Below are 16,019 nucleotides of genomic sequence, written 5' to 3'. Positions count from 1 at the left end.
TGCATGAGCTGCATAGTTTGAACCTAGAAACTGTTCTGTAGAAACAGAAGACAAATGATAATCTAGGCAAACTGTGCCTATGCCAGGTGGCAGTCTAGGAGAAGTCTAGGGGAAAAAAAAAAAAAGCTGTTGACTTGGGCTAGGAGTGCAATCCTTCTAAATGTTTCCTGGGGATGAAACAGATCTGAAGTAAAACCCCCTTGTTCAGCAATATAAAGCAAACATATAGAAAAGCATAAAAGTAGATTTGATTGCCCCAAATTTGAAAATGTATTTCACTTCTGTAGGTGTTAAATGGTGGCACTTGCATAAGAGCAAATACGGATTGCTAAAGGTCTCAACTAAACATTTTTCTTTACTCATCAGGAAAGTTTAATCTGCAAGCTACTAATGTCTTTAAATAAACGTATTATTATTATTATTATTATTATTATTTTTTTTACTCAAAGTATATTGTAAAATAGTAATCATTGCGACCTCAGACAAGGTAGTCTCAGACAAGACCTCCTGGCATGGTAGTCATTGACTGGCAAAACATCAAAAAGTGTCTCTCCTGAAATGAAAAAAACGAGCAGATCTAATATTGTTCATATGTAGCGTTAACATTGTCAGAGCCCTTCTTTTTTTCAACCTGAAATAGAGCGTGTGTTACACAGTACATGCGATGGCCTAATCACAAGTCTGCTTCGTTAATGATAGACTAAATATGAAAGAGTCCAAAGATTTTTCTTGCCATTTGATTGAATGGTTGATAGAACATTTAAAGAGAGTATATCTAAGCAGTAGATGCCATGATACAGGCACACCTGTGAGAGCATGCACACCTGTGAGAGCAGCCTCCCCTAGTTAGGGTTTTGAAATCTGTGGTGACAGACTACAGGATATGTAGGTGGAGCAAGGGGGAGAGAGGAATGGGAAGAGAAGGTAGCCAAGAAGCCTTTGAACTTACTCTCATCATTTCTATTACCCTAGCTAATAGGAGGCGTCACCATGAACACTAGTACAGAAGAACCAGTAAGAGAAAAGAAGGTAGTAGAAAGGAAGAGGGGTGTGCATCAAGAAGGAATATATTATTTATTTATTTATTTTTATGCACAGGTCCATCAAAACCTGGCAACCTGCAGCAACAGGAAAGATACATAATATGATAAAGCTTGGTAACCGGCATGTGTGATTGAACAAACCAATGAAGAGATAACATTTGAAAGCTTTACAGCTTGGAAAGCTGTTAGCAAGCTGGTGTCCCCTTCATCATTTTTAATTTTACTTTTACTGCCCTTCATTTGCTTTGACGGGTTGATGTTGCCATGGTGCAGTTGAAATTCTCATAAAAGTGCTGTTACCCTTTCAAGATGGCTATTTTTTCCTAGGGTTTATACCACATTTTATAGTTATGTCAGAAGGTTTACTTGGTTTATGAATTCTCCAAGCTCTGATGTTGCTCTGAAAACTCTGGGTTGCAGTTCAGCTTTTGCCTTTTAATTTGTGCGATTTAACAACCACTACATCAGTGTGTTATATCCCTACATAATTAGAAAGCTCATTTAAAATGTATTCTTTTGTTAATCAGGGTACATAAAATTTCAGCCTGTCCCTCAACTCTTTGATCTTTAGTTTCATTTAAAAAAAATAAAAATAAAAAAAATCTGTATACAGCTATGTGGTTCCTTTTCATACTAACCCCTCAACTTGTAAATGATTTATCTGGTGTAGGAAAATAATTTTAAAAGACATTTTTATTCCCTATTAAATAGCATCTCCAGTATTCATAGAGATACTCTTACGCTCACAGTGGAAGTCAATTCATGTCAGATGTGAATTGGTCCCATGGTGTTTTTGCAGTCACTACTAATTTCCCTTTTGCTTGCTCTGTAGTGATTCAAGTTAAGGATATACAGAGTAAAAGGTTTGTCAGTAGCGGTACAAGTTAAACTTTGTTGGAAGATGTGTGTTTTTTTTAAAACCAAAGTACATGTTTTGATAAACTTGAAAGGTATTAGTCATTTAGAAATGTGTTATATGACCCCTACTCAGTGTGAACAATAGCCTAACTTCACAACTTGAGTAGGACTTTGGGGAAAGGATGGGTAGAAAGGGCAAGAGGAGAGTGAAGTATGACTCAGTATGAAAAAAAGAGGTCAGAGCTGGGCCCCACTATGTTAAATTCTAGAAAAGTAGTTCATGAAAGGTAAGTCCTGTAAGGGCAGCTGGTAAGATTCATTCATTTGCTACCATTTCTATTATTGTTTTGGAAGAAAAAGGGAAGTTAATAAGTGAAGCATAGCTGGCTTTCATAGCAATACCAGTGTTAGGGGAAGGATGGAAAGTTTTAGACACAACTCTATTGACTTAGTATTTAATCCTTTCAGCACAATTAAAACCAAAAATTAGAAGCTCAGATTTTGCTGTCTCTTCCATAAAGCCCTCCAGGAAGGCACTGGAAAAAGATATCAAGCAGTGCGATTAACAGCAATACGAACTAATCCAGAGATGAAGTCAAGTTGCACTTGGACATAATATTTGAATGATCACAGTTTTTGAGTTTCTCAAACCTGGTTTAGTACAAATTTTGACACTAAAATAAAAAGAAATAAGCAAACAAAATTTAAATGTTAAATAAAAGTCAACAAGCAAATAGAAGACCCAGAATCAGTCCTACAAGGAAGTACTGGAAACATCAGTTCTTGTGAGCAAGTCCTTTGGTGAAACAATATGTTGAAGAACCATGGTTAGGTATAACTTCACAATACTTTGGGCAAAACCTACAGAAAATCTTGGATATCTACACCTCTGGAGACACAAACTGTATGGAATGCATAGTCTAGCTCTAATGGGAACAGGTATTATTAGAGTCTTCCTCAGCTTTGCTTTTATTTCCCTACACATACCTCTTTTATGCTGTAGAGTACCAACTGGTACAGTCGTTTATATTTATGCATAGAACAAGGACTGTTTCCTCACATATGAAAGAGTTATATCTTCTAAGTGACAGAAGAAGGCAGCTAGTTTTTCTGGATTTATTACGCACTGAAAATTAGGTTTGCCCCTAATATAAATGTCGCATATTAAAAACCCTGGAATTTAGAAGAAAGCTTGTCTTTGGAAAACAAAAGGTTTTCCTTTTGTTTTCAAAAACAAAATTACATCTAGTTATCCCAGTCATCCAGCAATAGATCCAATCAGGTCATCTGAAATAGGAATTTGTTTCTATTTGCATCTGTAAGTTAGGAAGGAGCATAAGGGAAGTGGAAAAACAGGCCATCTCAATACAAAAGTATTATTATAGCATCAGGCAGTGATGCATTTTTTCCTCCTAAGTTAATAGGTTTGTTCCCGTCACCCTTGCCAGAGTACCATGCAGCTCTATGTCATTATTTTTGTTGAATGACAATGTAAATGTCATCATAACTGCGATCTACCCTTAAAACTGTATCATTTCATTTTGGTCTCTTGTTAAATACTTTCATCCCTAATCGCCTTTTCCTTCAATGAGAAGACTTACAATGACAACTACAGCACAGCTGAAAAACAATTAATCGTATCAGTCAGATTCTCATAATGGAGCACCTTAATAAGAGCAAGTTCTGTACTTCCTGAAGGCACAAGATAAATTAGGTTCGTAGTCTATTATTTGAACAAGAGTATCTGACTTATGGCAAATCTATCTGAAAGAGTATTGTAGAATTGTATTTTATCTTTAAGAAATGCGTTTTCTAAAAGTAAGATATTTACTTCTGTTGCAGTAAAGGATTTAAACGGAAGAATTTCTCTCTAATGTTTGTTGAATCGTACTAGAATGATGAGGTAGAAGAGAACCATACATCAAAAAAACAGCATGAAAAACTTAGCATTATATTTTATTTTGAGAGGGGAGGCTAAGCGCAGAACGCCCAAGGGTTTTGCCAAGAGCCCATTCTCTCTTCCTTATTTACCAAGCTATATATACCATGAAGAAGGTGACAGCACCCTCTTAAACTTTTTCTACCACTGAAATTTACAGAGGCGCACGTTTATTTCTTCTTTTTGCAAAGAGCATCAGAATGTCAGTGCTGGAGACTGCATTTCTCCAGCTTTGTATAACAGCTATAATGTAAAAAGAAGGAAGGCAGGTTTCTTTCTGCAGCTGCCCCATCAGTTTGCCCTCTTTGTCAAGTAGAGAGCCTGCAAGGAGTGAAAAGAGAATTCTGGCCTTCTTCCCAATCATGTTTTCTGGGCTTTTTCTTCCTCTGCGGTAACAACTAGTGGCAAGTATCACAGGAAAGATTTACTCTGGTGGCCATTTTCTAATGAGATGTTCTCTACATTAAGCGTTAAACCGACACCAAGGACTCATTTTTTGAGTGTTTGTGAGACATCATCGCAGAATTACTTGGTTTTACTGGAGGAGAGTCCAACTCACAGCGTAACATCTGAGAAATGCTATACCATGCTGAAATTTTCTTTACGATTTTCTTGGTTATAGCTCAAATAACACAGTCAGATTTGATCTTCCCATATAAACACTTGTTCCTAACCTTTACCCGACGCGTAAAGAGGTTTATGAGTCAGCCAGTACTTTATTGATATTTCCCAATGCCTGAGTAGGATACAAAGAAGATTTGAGGTGGTCGAAGTATCTCTTTATATAAAGTTTCTTAAGGAAGGAGACTTACCATGATTTTTTCATTTCCACCTTACTGTTGCCTTCATTTAACTGACTCAGTGTCTTTGGCTGTAATTTTGAACTCCTGCGATGAGCTGGACTTTTTCAACAATTTATATATGTTGGGTTTAAAAAAAAAAAAAAAAAAAAGGTTTATCAAAACAATGAAGCTTTGCTATGTTTTCAACTACTACATCTGGAGACTGAAGAAGAAGAGCAAGGCGAGACGGTAAACCCTAGGTGCAAATGGGCTACTAGAAGTAGGGTTTCATGGCCATCAAAATGTTAATTGGAGTTGAGTTCAGCGGTGCGGTTTTTCCCCATCACAGATACAGAGTGTCTACCTAACCAGGAGGAGATAATGGACCGCATAAGTCCTTCTGGTAAAGCAGCTTTGTTTCAGAGGAGTAGACGTGATGTCACAGGTACTTACAGTGATTATTGGAAAACCCGCACTAGAAATGATATATGAAGAAGCAAGAAAACTGAGGAAAGCATTTACACATCCTTCTTCCGACGTTTAAGGGTGTACATAGCTATTGGGAACCTCTCTCCTTTCTTGCTCGAAGTAAGAGTTCATCTCCTTCCAAAAGACCGGGCTAGATACCATGCTGCTATCACAGCAGCAACTTTGGGCTCTGTTTTCTTCCAGTTGTGGAGACAGACCTCAGGACTAAGGATCCATAAGTGAAATTAGGAGGGATGCACGTCCATTATATATATATATATATAAGTGTGTGTTTGTGCGTGTATAGATATATATACATGTATATATAAAGCCACTTTAGAGATAGGTTTCTTGAGTCACAAGACGAGTTAACTCCTTCCCTTTTTGAGACTTCAGATTCACACATGGCAATCATCCTTTGTGCCTTGAGGGCTTCATGGGTCAATCTGTTGGTCTTCTGTGCATGTCCCACTAGTTCAGGATGGCAATGACCAGCTAATGTGTCTCCTTCAGCATGTTGGCACTTCATCACACGGGACTCTTCTGTAACGTATTATAGGAAGCTCACGTTTCTGTCCTCTAAAGATGTATTTTTAACAACCAAGATCTCAGCTGAAGTTCTGGACTGTCACAGGGAGACAGACACATTTAGTCTATACAAAGTAAATGTAAGGTTTGGAGTGAAGACTGGCTTTCTGAACAGATGAAAGACAATTTGATGCCTGTCACATTGCAGCAGTAGGAGCGATAGTACTAAAATTAACTCAGCCATTAGATGTATTATGGTCTGCAGTTACAATAACGAGTCCGTCTGTAAGGTATGTGGCAAGTTTCATGAAAACCCTCTTGAATATGCCAGTAAACATTTTCCCAGATGCATGAAAAGTCTCCATAAAGATCACGCCCCAAAGTTTAGCACTTTGAGACACTTATCTTTGACACAACAGTAGGACTACTACTCCTATCAGTTTTTCATAACGTTTACCAATTTTAATAGAGATCCTTTCCATGATGTGGAAGCGGTCCTGCAATTCCTTACAATTTTGAGTAAGTATTGCTACTTTTAGAGCAGCTTCTTTCTCATAAGGGACCGAGAGGCGTGTTTCAGTGTTTGTGTAGAGACAAGTTTGGCGGTTCCGTAAGGTGGTTGACATGACATTACCTCTGCAACTGAATATTTTACAGTAAGACTTCTACTGATATCCAGTAATATGATGAAACACAAAAGAAAACATGGTATCATGGGGAACTGAGGTGATATTATTTCTGGAAAAAATACTCTCAGGAAAAAACATCACAAGCATTGATTTTCTATCCAGAAATTTACAAAACATTGTGTTTGCCATATCGGTAGTATAGACCTCGTCTTACATGCAAATAGCATCCTGTGGACCTCACTGATAGCAACTGAATGTCTTTCTGTCATAAATGGCAAAATCAGGACCGCAGTGATCACAGCAAAAGTTGAACGTGGCGTCAGGTCTGCTAGAGCTATCCTTCTCTTATTCCTATCTTAATCTGTGCGGAGGCTAATATAAGGGGCCTCTGATCTAGAAGCAAACACACTGCAAATAGTAATACTAGGTAGTTTTTGCTTGTTTGCCTAAGATACGTGTTTCTCTGGCTTAGGGACTATCAGTATTCAGAGATACAAATGTTTGTTTAGTGTGATTTTGCTAGGCCACTCTAAATGGAGGAAAGGTTTGCCAGAGAGTTTGTAGAATGAAATTGTACTGTTTCATTTCTGAATCTAAAGTTGTCAAACTTCTGAATCCTGGGAATAACAATTTTCCTCTCGGCTTTTCCTCCTCAGCTTTTCTTGTATTTTGAAGTATAAGCGCAAGACTTTATATCCCATGTTTCGTAAGATTGGAGGTTTGAGGATCCTAGGAGCGTGTTTCTGGTGAAGATTTTTTTCTGAAAGAACTTTATCACAAGCAGCCGGGTGGACTCTGGCGCAGCTGAAATGTCTGATACCAAGGCAAATGACATTGCTTGAAAATGATGGCCATGAAATGTGAGTACACTGCAAATCACTTGGCTGCAGAGTCTCAGAATAAGAGTGCTGCAGAGCTGATGTATGGACCGATGTTGCCATTTAATGTGGTTTCCCAGCAAACCTTTCATAAAATTCATGACTGTAGCTGACCTCTGTTACTCTGTCCCTCTCAGGAAAAAAAAAAAAAAGGCTATAACACAGCTCTCTAAGGCAGTGCACCGAAAAGTGATGTGTGATGTGAAGCAAGGTGAGAGGAATCGTGTTCGCTTCACCACAGACACTAAAGGTGAGCCTGTAGTCAAACAGTTGATTAAATGTCACAGCATATTCGACAGCCTTCCAGACTGACGAGGTTCTCTGCTGACCACGTTCAAAGCAGGAGTCTGATTCAAATCCCATTACCACCACCTCCGTTGCCTGTGAAACATCCAAAATGGCTTTACGGCTATTAAAATAAAAGCAGAATCAGCAATTGGCTGCCATCAGGAAACATACGGCTTCTTTATATTAGTATTACCACAAAATATGAGACGTGATGCTGCTCATAGTGTTTAACTCTTGTATTAGGTATAGGTTTTTGGCATCTGACTTACATGTAGCTGTGAGTGCCGATGTTTCCTGAAAGCAGCAGTTCCGGTGCATCCTAGAAAGTCCTAGCTTGTAGTGTTAAAACTGGTGTACTATTTTTCATGTTCACTGTATCATAAGGACAAGGGACAGTTGCCAGTGATATATATTAAGTAAATGAATGCCACAGCAAGCTAAATCAGAGAGGCTAAAGGACTAGCTGACATGGTCGTGTCTGAGTTGCCTCCAGAGAGAGAAAAGGATTGGGGGTGTGTGTGTGTGTGGGATATATCCAGAGGTGCTCAGGTACCATAATTACATGGAAAAAGGGTACACATTTAAACTATGAGAAGTGAGAAGGTGTAGTCTTTCACACTGTAAAATGATTCATTTAGTTTGACTTGACACAAAGGAAAGATATCAGCTACAAGTGCACACTTGTGTTGCTATCACCCAGTAAAAATATATCAGCTCTTCCATTCCTTCAGATCATAGTAGTAAACAAATATGTGCCTGATGCATGTGTCCATGTGTTAGTTCATATCTACCCAATGAAAATAATTGGTGAGTATAAATGGAGAATACAAATAGTGAATACAGATATTACGTGGCTTGTAATTGCGTGCGATTTTGATGCCCACACTATCTATCAGTAGAGCATGCCATGGTATATTGGCTTCTCTAGAAAGGCAATGTATTAGTCCCTATTGTCTGCGGCACAGGTGAGAGCAATCGCTTTCTTCTCCTTAACTCTACATTCTCTCTTCCAGTGCATGCGTGCGTGCATGTGTGTAAAAAATGAGGGAGGGCAGAAAGATGTAGAAGAGTGTGTTTCTGTTGCCTCTCTCCATGCTACCTCAGCCCAAGAGACAACATCGACTGGCTGCCTGGATGTCTGCTCCCTGAGCAGGGACACCAGAGACAGACACACTGTGTCTAGCTCAAGTGCCAATTTATTGCTGTGTAGCATAGCTTCTTATACCCATACACGTGACTGCCCTGGATCCCCGTGACCCTTTGCTCCACCCACAGTCCCTCCCAATCCTCCTCCCACAGTTTCCTGAGAGGAAAGGAATATCCCTTGTTCTAAGGCTGTAATAATGACAGAATGGCACAGGGTTTGCCTACTGAACAACGTGCCTGAAGTTTTTGCAGGTCAGCTACCAAAACCATTCTCTGCAATAGTGATGTGATAATACACGGTGGCAGCTGCATGTCAGACCTCCGCAGCTCCATCCCAGTCATAGCCCAAACAAGCTGTATGTATAGTAATACACTGTGATAGAGTAAAAAAATTACAATATAATTATTTTGTGTTATTCCAGTTCTCCCTAGAATAACATATACAGTACCTGACCTGACTGTTCTTTTATTTACTCCATAGTTATTCTTGTTTTGTAGCTATTTTCTTTAGCTTGCATCTCTAAGGTCAGTCTAAGGACAAGATGTTCCTTCCAGAGAGGAGTTGCGAGCAGTAACAAGCGAGTTGCATGTAAATGCATCATTTCTTTATTTCTTTTGCGTTATTTCAAAACCCCAGAATATGGGGGGGTGGGGGGGGAGTCTCCTTCAGCTCAGGATTTAGGTCCTAAATTAAGATTTTGAGGTTGATGTTATTCTTTTGATGTCTGTCAGTAATTGCAGTAGAAGAGTTGCAAGGCGAAACAAGCTATGCCCATGCAAGTTGTAATTCTCTACATTGAGACTGTTTTTTGAAGTCACTAAGTGTAAGAGCCAGATTTTTGAAAAAAAATTTGCAAGATTTTAATATTTTGATAAGTTCATGTATGTATACATATGTTTTAATTTAAAAACAACGTCTTGATTGATAAACAGGGGTAGGGATCGCGCATCCCGCCAGCATCATCTGTCCCATGCCAGGACATTTAATCTAGGCGTAAGTTACAACTACAGTTGTAAATATTTCTTCCATGAGGACAGAAGAGGTTAACATTTAGCCAGCATGATCAAGTAATAGAAAATGAAATGGTAGTAGTTCTATACTCAGCTCCTCTGTTTCTTTCTTCTTCTGGACAATATAAATGTGCTGGCAGTACTAAATGCCTTCATTCATAAGCGAGTACAAAAAGATTAGTCTCTAATTATTTCTGGCACATGTCCTTTAAATTCAAAGTCTGTAAATCGCGTTGGGCAAAGGGTAATATGTCTTAACAGGTTACACCTCCCGAAGGATTTGCTGATTGACATCAAAATTGTTTCCCCTCCCTCTCCTCTGACTGACAGAATGGCAGGTGCGAGCCAATGGCGGCGTGCTGTAATAATGTGTCAAAAGACCTTAAATCAAGACTAATGCATCTTCAAGGATAAGCTCCCAAATGTCTGTACAGCACAAAATGCAACCATAGGGCAGGTTCATTCTGGGACTAGTATATGTTTGCATTCTCCAAAAGCGCTTTTTAGTTAGGATTCTGGGAAGATTATAGGGCAGAGGTTTTGGAAGTATTTCTTCTTACAAAGTCATCATCGGGAGAGAAACGTTTCTATGCTTACTACTCTAAAGAGAAAAAACTGCTCACTTACATCTAGTGGTTTCTTTGCACAGCGATCTTTTAGGTAAAGTGTAATCTGGAGCCTGAAAGAGATAATATATATATATATACTCTGTTCAGCAACTACCGAGGGTCACGCCTTAGAACAAAGCTCAACATGTAACACTGGAAAAAGCAGATAATGGTAAGCATAAATAAGGGTGAACACCGCAGAGAGAGATTCATATAAGCCACCTCCGAGACACAGTTTGTACAGAAATTCCCAGCCTACAAAGAAAGCAAATGCAGAATCAAAAGCATGACAGGTCCATGTTATTTTACAGAGCAGTTATCTGTATAAAGTCACTATGTATTTGTACAAAGAGACCATTTGTGGCATGCATAAACATAAATAATAGAATGAAATAGCAAAGCAGCTGTTGAAGTCCAGTCAAATGAAAAAACAGACTGTGTATGGAGTCCAGCAATGGCATGAATTCTGCCCAAGGGCAGATGAACATTACCCAACCCCCGTGAAGGTTCAGACCAGGGCCTTGTTTCTCACTTCCCATTTTTGAGGGAACTTGAGGGGAGGAATCAAGAGTACCAAATGCAGGGATTTTTTGCGTACAAAATGCAGAATGCTTTTACATGTTGTTACAGTGTCTCTCAAGACAAGAGATGTTGTATTTGCTATACAGGTTTAGTCAGAATGTTATGAATTTTAATGAGGAAAAAACGACAGTCCCGTTGATTATACCTCTTATTTGGAAAGCAATTTTTGTACATTAAAACGGTAGGGCATTTTAAGATAATCATTATCCGGAGAACCTCATGCCGAAAATTTGTAGAAAACCTGGAATTGGATACTGGCATTGTCGATGTAAGTAAAAGCCTGTCTATAATTTAAAAAAAAAAAGTGCAAATGCATATATAATATTTATATGTGTAAAGAAATGGGCAAATCATTTTAGGATAGGTACGAGGCATGGGCGTGGGAAGACAGGGATTTTTCCCTTTAAATTTACTGTTCAGCATTTGCACAAGGTGCTAAGAATGGACGGAAAAGCATCTGTGTTTCACAAATGGCATGATGGCTTATAGCAAAATGTTCTGGCCAGCACAATCTAGTTGGTATCGAATGTTCTAGTAATACCATGTCAGTGTGAATAGCATACCAAGGTTAAAATAGAAACTCTGATAAAAAACAGCAACAAAGGCTAATTATTTCTTTGGCCTTAGACAACACAACTGCGGGTAAAAGGCATGCCATTGGTGGGAGAAACTTACGATAACTTCTTCTGCGCCACTCCCGACCTGTGAGAAAATAGAGGTTTTAGGCTATCAGGGCTCCCCAAATAAATTAAACTGAAGGTAAAGCAATTTAAGAGCTTTATGTAATGTTTATGTGCAGCATCTTGTTTCATGCTCAGTCTGCCCAGCAGCAATGAGCTTGGGCAAGAAATGCCGGAGGTCAGGTCTTTACAGAGAAATCCAAGGAATGTTTTGCCTCCATAGAGACAGTGCTCTTTAGGAGTGTTTCCCAAAATATCTGTTTGAGTATCTTTTAGTCCTCAGCAATAGGATGACAGATACTGGGAAGAAGGAAGGACTTGCATGATATTGCAGTCCAGGCCAGGAAAAAAATACAGAACACTGTATTGCACAGCACTCTATGGTTTCTGGACACACCCAGTCTGAACAGCAGCTCCAACTTCCCAAGTTGGTATTTATTCCCAAGGAAGTGGGTATGAAGAAATTAAAAGAGAAGGCAGGGCAATTCAAAACAATAACAAAACAAACTAAACAAAGCTAAAGTGAACTAAGTTAAAGGGAAAAGGAAAAATAAAAGGCAAGGCAAGGCAGTCTCTATACGTCATAATTGTAGGTCAGGTAAAGGAAAAAAAAAAAAATACCCAAGAAAATCTTGCTGTCTGGCTGACAGTGAAGTAATAATCATGAGAACTTTGCAGAAATGGTCTACCCACCTTTTTGAGCACAGCTGGGAGCCATTTCTTTACCTCTGCAAAACACAGCATCCTGTGACCTACCTTCACAGAAGCATTATGGCCCCCCAGCCCGTAATCTCATTCTAGGATCAAAATCCGGTTCACGTAATTGCTGCGCTGTTTTTTTTTTTAAGGTAAGCTGCTCAGATATGCCTACAATCAATGATCGTCAAGGCCAGCAGCACATAAAACAAAGTACATTGGCATATAATCAGTAATTGGCATTATATGCTGTTTAAATTAAGATATACGGCTAACGGCTATGGACAAAAGTTTCAGGTTTGCAAGCCAAACACCTAAACTGAGAAAGAAGTTAGGATTACTTTTGTTTCTTGGATTATTAGTAGTATTTAAGGGGAAAAAAATTGTTTGGGGGGAAAAAAAAAAGCTGAAATAATTGGTCTTTCTTTGTCTCCAAAGCAGCATTTTTGTGGTGGTTGTTAGCGCCATTTGAAGCAAACTGACTAATTTGTGAAATCATCTATTTTTTAGATAAAACACTACAGAAATGCACACTACGATCAAGTCGTAACCTTCCACCCACACAGCCTTTTCAGGAAATGTTTCCTTTGAAAAAGTTTGTAAACTACGACAATACTCTTAAAACTCATTTTTCCCTTTGAAGCTTTACTTAACCTTTAGGCAATAAAGCTAATCACTGAAGTGAGAAATTGAACCTTTTAGTAAGGCTTTTAACTACACATCCTAATGGAACTTAAACAAATGGCGTCCCCACCACCGTGTTAGTTGCATGTGTGTTTATGTATACCACAAAAGCAAAAGAAATACTGTTCATGCCTAGAGATTTATTGTCCTGTAGTAAGTGAGAACCAGGACTGGAATATAAACAGACAATTCTTTCTTTTTAAGAACCGCAGTTTGCCAGCTTTCTTCTTTGTGACTAACGACCACTGAGAAGAGCTTCGCAGCAGTATGGCCTGTTACCAGAGCCAGAAAATACTTGTTTTTGCCTACAAAGGCATTTTAAGGTATGTTTATTGTTATTTGTCTTGTTTAGTTGTTCGTTTCTTTAAAGACTTCTCACATCTTTGACCTCCGACACGGTCTAACCAGTGCCAAGGCCGCAGCAACAGAAATTTCCTAAATCCAGGCATTTGCGATGCAGTAATTAAATGCCTGCATGCTACCTCCTTCCACCACCACCCCTCCCCCCCCCCCCCCCCAGCCTTCTAATCCCAGTAAAATTTGCTGGGATTAGAAGCATTTTTTTTTTTTTTCCTGCTTTCTAAAATCAGGCAGTTTCAAATATGAATAAATCTGTATGTTAAACCACCCTCTTCCCTCACAAATACAAATCTGAATACGAATGTCAGGACCCATGTACGTGCCTAGTTTTTGTACGCGAGCATTCTGCCTATCCGGAGAAGTGATTTGACTGCTCCATATCGCATTAGACCACTGTCATTAACGACAGAGGTGTCATTTTGATGTGATCTGTGAGGCAGTAGAAGCTTTGAAGGTGAAAGATAGAATAGTCATAGATAAATGGTGCTCTGAGTATGCTGCTATCGCACCATTATCGCTGGCAATTATTTCACCAAGCGACACTTCTGATAAAAAGGCATCCGCCTTGCTACGGAAAGAAACTGCAGTTTGCTGAAGCACATGGCAGATCTGTTGATTTTTTTAGAGCCTGACAAGAAGCTCGTTAGTTTTGGCCCGCTCATTCCGCACTGATCTTGAACTCTTTTACAATGGTCCTCCCTCCTTTTCCCCCTCTGCCCTGTGTTTTCCTGTTAGCTTCCTTGTCTGAGATGGCACTTTTGCTTGTATATGTTAGCGTGTCAATATTTTCTGTCTCCTCCGTACCACTTTCCTGGACGTAACCCTCTTTTATGGTGTTCCTCACCTCACCCTTAACGGTGCCATGTTTATTTCTCTGTTGGTCTAATGAGGTTGTGTTTTTTTTTTCCAACCTTTTTATTTTAATCTGTCAAACATATGAGATCTAACTTATACATATAAATAGCAGCAAGTCACAGGCAATGAAATTTCATTGTTACTTTTAGGTTAAATATGCGATACCAATTTGTTTCAGCCAAGCTCCACGGGTTGAGAGCTATGCCTAAATAGAGCGATACCATGGGCCTCCACCCAAAAGCGAAAGCTTCAAATAAGGGGAAGCATGTAGAGAAGATAAATTCCACCTGGAATGTGTTTATATTGACTCCTTTCCTTGGATGCTGATGCATCTCTGATGGGGAAAAGGAGACAGGAGAAAGCACAGGAATTCCTTATGTCCACTGTGTGATCAAGAAAAAGGTAAACAAAGTTACACGTCTAAGCGTTTAGGGTGAAAGGGACAAAAAGTCCATAATTAGGGACAAAAGGTCCATGATTAATCATCAGATGTTTCTTTTCTCACTAAGCAAACAAACAAAAAACAAATGAAATAATGAGGATGGTGATCATAGAGCAACAGAACAAATACGTTGACAGATATTACAAAAATGAGATAATATGAAAGGAGAAAACCATAGAGATCATGGGAAACAAACAGCTTTGGAGCATGCTCTGCAAGATTTGGAGAAAGCAATGGGTCAGTTTCCAGCAACATGAGTTTTACTGGGATTGTGCTACTCAGTTTGGGGGATTAAAATAATCAAAGCCTAACAGACAGTAGTATTTTTGCTCTAAATTAATGGCCTAAGTCTAGTCCTTATAATTATGTCTTTGCAACATTTATCATCAAGGGACAGGAGATTTAACTGGCGGGAGAGGCTCAGTCCCAGTACGAATAGGCCTGTAGGTCAGAGGTGTAGTAATGAGAGAATCACAGGAGTATGATAAGCGGATTCCACAACCTCCAACAGCATGAACCTGATTAGGAAAGACCCTATAGAACTGAAAAAAATTATCAGCTGATAACTATACAAATTGTACCATGGATACAGCTGTCATTGTGAGTGCAAGCACTTTTACGGTTTGCAGGCTTTTTTTAGATGGGGGGAGGAAACTGCACCGCAGCTTGGGCCACATATAAACTCTCTGGTGGTCACTGTGCGGTGCACCACAATGTTTTAGAGGGACAATGGGAAATAAGTTTATATCCATGTCTTCCAGGACTTATATCCACTGTAGCTTAAAGCATAAAAGACCCTTGTCTGTAGAGGGTTTCTCTAATCTGTATTCCTCAAAAGTATCTTAGGAGTTGAAAGTAATACAAGTAATAAACAGCTTGACATACAATGTACTGTTAAGTATTTTAGGGGACAAAATCGAGAATGTTTAGTTACTAGAACATGGCATTATTTGCATTAGAAAAGCACGCCATAGGTAGGCATGGCATACAACGACTCTGCCTTCTGAAAGGGACCTCTAGGTGTATCTTGGAATTTCCTAATAAAGATTAATGTAAAGCATAGTTTATAACAAGTATAGATTTTCACATCTGTGTTATAGACAGTTTTGACTTGCCTCTTGCAAGCAAAGGACATGAGAATGAGAAATGACTCAAAGAAAGGATGTAAATGAGAAGGGACAATAATCCTTAGAGCTTCTGCACGCAGTAGGCAGTGGGTTTCAATCTGGGCAGAGCACTCACTTTTCACTGAGATTTGAGATGTCAAAGAAGCATTATAAAGCCCTGCCTGCTGCTTTCCCTACAAAACTGTCCACAGTCATTCAATGTTGCATTAACAGAACTGTTTCTTGAAAGTCCAGCTACAGCAAATTGATTCAAATGACTGTAGGAAGCATCATCACTCAGAACTATGATCTTCCCTGCAAAATCTTTGGACTGAGTCCAAGCATGAGAAAGCATCCACAGAACCTAAAGTTACGAAGCAATGTATCCTCGCAGAAGCTGATCCAGCACAATAGGGAAAGGAGGAATGCTGAATCA

The 16,019-nt window shown here is 39.1% G+C and overlaps 1 long non-coding RNA gene across 2 annotated transcripts in view; it reads left to right on the top strand.

The window, feature by feature from the left end:
- LOC137859627 (uncharacterized) overlaps positions 1-16,019 on the top strand; it is a 68,785-nt gene that overhangs the window by 50,525 nt on the left and 2,241 nt on the right. For both annotated transcript variants that reach the window (XR_011098422.1, XR_011098421.1), the window contains 3 exons: positions 6,904-7,107; positions 7,263-7,375; positions 13,025-13,143. This is a non-coding gene — a long non-coding RNA (uncharacterized lncRNA). The remainder of the gene's footprint in view (positions 1-6,903; positions 7,108-7,262; positions 7,376-13,024; positions 13,144-16,019) is intronic.

This window comes from Anas acuta, chromosome 7, assembly GCF_963932015.1.
Source record: "Anas acuta chromosome 7, bAnaAcu1.1, whole genome shotgun sequence".
Classification (NCBI taxonomy): domain Eukaryota; kingdom Metazoa; phylum Chordata; class Aves; order Anseriformes; family Anatidae; genus Anas; species Anas acuta.
This window is presented reverse-complemented; position numbering and strand designations above follow the sequence as displayed.